Source organism: Pan troglodytes, chromosome 7 (genome assembly GCF_028858775.2).
Source record: "Pan troglodytes isolate AG18354 chromosome 7, NHGRI_mPanTro3-v2.0_pri, whole genome shotgun sequence".
Lineage (NCBI taxonomy): Eukaryota > Metazoa > Chordata > Mammalia > Primates > Hominidae > Pan > Pan troglodytes.
Genome location: NC_072405.2, coordinates 112,877,139 through 112,881,986, shown reverse-complemented (window position 1 = coordinate 112,881,986; position 4,848 = coordinate 112,877,139). Strand labels below are relative to the sequence as shown.

General features: G+C 46.9%; 1 pseudogene; it reads left to right on the top strand.

Annotated features, from left to right (window-relative positions):
* Positions 1–203: 203 nt before the first annotated feature.
* LOC134810652 (POU domain, class 5, transcription factor 1-like) lies at positions 204–4,583 on the top strand (annotated as a pseudogene).
* Positions 4,584–4,848: the final 265 nt, after the last annotated feature.

Below are 4,848 nucleotides of genomic sequence, written 5' to 3'. Positions count from 1 at the left end.
TTTGCTGAATACGCGCTGGGTTTTTCTGCCTCCACACCTTTGCTTAGGCAATACCTTTCCCCTAGAATGTCTTCCTCCCACATCTATGCCTTTCAACTTCCCTACATCTCCTACAGATTCTTCAGGGTCCTGTTTACTTACTGTGTCCTTGATAAAATCTTTTTAAATCCCCCCTACAATATGTTTCATTCACTCATTCGATCATGAATTTGATGATTGCACCAGGTGCAGGCGAGATGCCAGGTACCCAGGGTAAATGAGCACAATCCCTGTCCTCTCCCTCCTCGCAGACTGGCCGTGAAATCTGCATGCCCTCTGTGTCCTCACAGTACTTTTTTTTTTTTTTTTTTTTTGAGATGGAGTCTTGCTCTGTCTCCCAGGCTGGAGTGCAGTGGCACGATCTCGGCTCGCTGCAACGTCTGCCTCCCGGGTTCAAGGGATTCTCCTGCCTCAGCCTCCCAAGTAGCTGGGACGACAGGCATGTGCCACCATGCCTGGTTATCCTCACAGTACTTTCTTCATTCCACTCAGATGCTCATGCCACACTTTGCTGTGTGCAGCTGGTGTTTATATACTGGCTATAGCTCCTTTGGGAGAGAAGGTGCGAGGTCTAAAGCTGAGCATGCACTGCAGACTATCTGTGGAGGTAACATTACATAATTGAAAAAGCAAACCTGATGTACTTCCGGACATTTACCCAAAAGAATTGAAAACAGGGACTCAAACTGTGATTTGTACAAGCCATGTTCATAGCGGCACTATTTACAATGGCCAAAGGTGGAGGCAACCCAACTGACCATGCCTGATGAATAGATAAACAAAATGCCATCTCTGCATACAGTGGAGGCCAGTGTGGTGGCGCACACCTATAATCTCAACACTTTGGGAGGCTGAGGTGGGAGGATGGCTTGAGCTCAGGGGTTCGAGACCAGCCTGAGCAACAAAGTGAGACCTCATATCTACTATATATAGTGCATACAGTGGAATATTATTTAGCTTCAAAAAGGAAGGAAATTCTGACACATGCTACAACATGGATGAACCATGAAAACATTATGCTAAGTGCAATAAACCAGTCACAAAAGGACAAATACTGTGATTCCACTTATATGACATAACTAGAATAGTCAAATTCGTAGAGACAGAAAGTAGAATGGTGGGTGCCAGGGGCTGGGGGAGGGGGAATGAAAAGTTTTTGTTTAATAGATACAGAGTTTCAGTTTGGAAGCTAAAAAAAATCTGGAAATGGATAGTGGTTATGGTTGCATAACAACGCGAATGTATTTAATGCCACTGAATTGTACACTTAAAATGATTAAAATGGAAAATTATGTATATTTTATTCCAAAAAAAGAAAAGCAAAAAAGGAAATAACTTGGGCATTTTTGAAAGTGTCTTCCTATGTTCAGCCCAAACCAGCATCTCATCACAGTAATGCTTGAGGTTTAAATGTCCAGGCCTTGGAGAAACAGATTATTATGGAGGAGAAGAGAATGAAGACAAATGAGAACTCACTTCAGGTACTTCCTGGAGACATGGATGACAGGCTACAATGTCCATTCACAGGAAACAGAAAAAGATGTGAGCTTAAATTGATGCAGATGTATATGTATATACTCACACATATGTAGATATATATTATTTTATTTTATTTTTTGAGACAAGGTCTCACTCTGTCGCTCAGGCTGGAGTATGATGGTGCGTTCAGGGCTCACTGCAGGCTTGACCTCACGGGCTCCTGTGATCCTCCCACCTCGGACTCCCAAATAGCTGGAACCACAGGCGTGAGCTACCATGCTCGGCTAATTTTTATTTTTGCTTGAGACAGGATCTTGCCATTTTACCCAAGCTGGTCTTGAACTCCTGGGCTCAAGCAATCCTCCCACCTCAGCCTCCTAAACTGTTGGGATTACAGGCATGAGCCACCATGCTGAGCCCTGATATATATATATTTCTACCAGTATATACATATATATTTTTTCCTTTAACTACTGGAAAAATCAGTCATTATCAAAGACTCAGGGTGTCTATTGGCATAAAGACCAGAGTGGCAATTCTCTTCGGGGGCATCCTGGCCCTGGTAGCCTTGCTGGACTCCGAGGGCCCTGTCCATCCTCAGTCATCTTGTTGTTCAGCCCACCCCATTCTTTCCGGAGAGAGCAGTGAGCTGGAAAGATCCTCCCCTGCTCTTTCACCCACCTCGGTGTCACAGGAAAGACCAAACTTTTGAACCCAACATGGTAGGCGTGGAGGGCACTCACTAGAAAATGTTTTAAGGAAACATAGGCACCATGTCTTGACTTCTTGCTGACCTCTCAGGGAGGGCTTTGGCTGCCAGAGAGTTTTGTGAGCTTTAATAGAGTTTTGATGTGGCTTTGACTTCCACAGTGGCCCAGCTATTTTTAGAAGAGCCCTGTGCTAGATCAGAAAGCTAGTAAATGCTCCTGTTACTCTCCTTTGCCTGTCACAATACCTGGGATTCTTAGTGTCAGAAATCTAGGATCCAGTTTGCTCCATCAGAAGCTTCTTCTGATGGAGCTTCACACTCCTACCCTGTGAGCTGACTGAGCCAGGCTGATGAGTTTTGTTCATCTTCATCCCTCATTATTCCCAGTCTTCCCAGTTCCTAGAACATGAAGTATGTGGAAATTAATGATTTTCTCTAATCATTGGAAATAACCATTAGGGAAGGCATCCAATATTATTTTAAACGAATGGTTACTAATCAAAGATAATATGCCATATGTGGTCCCATTTAGCTGGAATCAAATACAATATAATCAATCTAAGAAGACACATAAAGAACCTCTGGGGAGGGGGCAGTCTCAGCCTGGAGCCTATGAACCCCTAGAGATGTGTGGATTACATTTTGGAGTCTGTTACTCCTTGAAATTGTGAACAAAATGTGTGTGTTTTGTTTGGGGGAGAAGGGTAGATGGAAATATGAGAAGGAAAGAGCTACAATTTTATTAGATTATCAGTCCTCTGGCCACAACACCTGTAATCCCAGCACTTTAGGAGGCCAAGGCAGGAAGATCACTTGAGGCCAGGAGTTCAAGACCAGCCTGGCCAACATGGTGAAACTCTGTTTCTACTAAAAATATAAAAATTAGCTAGGCATGATGGCTGGTGCCTGTAATCCCAGCTACTCGGGAGGCTGAGGCAGGAGAATTGCTTGAACCTGGGAGGCAGAGGTTGCAATGAGCAGAGATCATGCCACTGCACTTCAGCCTGGGTGACAAAGCAAGACTCCATCTGAAAAAAAATTTTACTTATGTGGCCACTGTGGCCCAGAGGCAGGAACTGCCCTCACCAAGGTGAGGAGCTTCTGGATGGCAGCTCTTGGTCTGAAGCTCTTTACACCAGCCAGTGTCCTAGACATGGCAGTCACACAGGACAGGTATTAAAAATTCAGATGCAGCCAGGCTTGGAGGCTCATGCCTGTAATCCTAGCACTTTGGGAGGCCAAGGTGGGAGGATCATTTGAGCCCAGGAGTCTGAGACCAGCCTGGGCAACACAGTGAGACCCTGTCTCTACAAAAAAATAAAAATAAATTAGCCGAGCATGGTGGTATGTGCCCGTAGTTCCAGATACTGGGGTGGCTGAGATGGGAGGATGGTTTGAGCCCGGGAGGTCGAGGCTTCAGTGAGCTGTGATGGCAACACTGCACTCCAGCCCAGGTGACAGAGGGAGACCTTGTCTCAGAAACAAAACAAAAACCTCAGATGCCACAAGGAAGTCCTGTGCCCTCTGTTGTATGAGTTCTGCAGTGGAGTGGTGTGCTGTGGACGTCAGCTTGGGATGAGGTGGCCTGGAGACCTCTCAGCCCAAGGGCAGGGCAGGAGCCCAGGTAGAGAGCAACTCCCGGGGGCCCTCCCTGGAGCCCAGCACTGCCCACACTGGGGCTGTGAAGCTGGACAAGGAGAAACTGGTGCAAAACCTGAGGGGCCCCAGGACATCGAAGTTCTGCAGACAGACCTCGAGCAATTTGCCAAGCTCCTGAAGCAGAGGAGGATCACCCTGGAATATTCCCAGACCCATTTGGAGGTCCCCAGGGGGTTCTCTTTGGGAAAGTGTTCAGCCAAATGACCTCTGCCGCTCTGAGGCTCCGCAGCACAGTTTCAAGAACACATGTTAGCTGTGGGCCCTGCTGCAGGAGTGGCAGAAGCTGGCAATGAATATCTTCAGGAGATGTGCAAAACAGAGACCCTCCTGCAGACCACAATAGAAAGCAAATGCTTATTGAGAACAGAGTGGGAGGCAACCTGAAGAACTTGTTCCTGCAGTGCCCGAAACCCTCACTGCCTCAGATTAGCCCCATGGTCGAGCTGCTTGGGCTTGAGAAAGATGTGGACCAGTGTGGTTCTGTAACCAGAGCCAGAAGGACAAACAATCCATGAGTGTTCACAGCAAGGAGATTTTGAAGTTGCTGCATCCCCTTTCTCAGGGGACCAGTGTCTGTTCCTCTGGCTGCAGAACCCCATTTTGGTATCCCAGGCTATGGGGGCCCTCACTTCACTACCTATACTCCCTGGTCCCTTTCCTGACGGCAAAGCCGTTCCCTCTGGGCTCTCCCATGTAGTCAGACAGAGGTCCTGCCCTTCCCAGGAATGGAGACAAGAAAGGAGAGAAACCGGGGAAGGAGAACCCTGGAGTTTGTAGCAGGGCTTTTGGGATTAAGTTCCTCATTTACTAAAGAAGGATTTGAGAACACGAAGGATTGAGGCAGGGATTTTGGGGAAACCAGTTGGTGGGAAGGTCATGTTCAATGATGCTCTTGATTTTAATCCTCACATCACACATCACTTTGGTCTTAAATAAAGAAGCCTGGGACAGACAGACACACA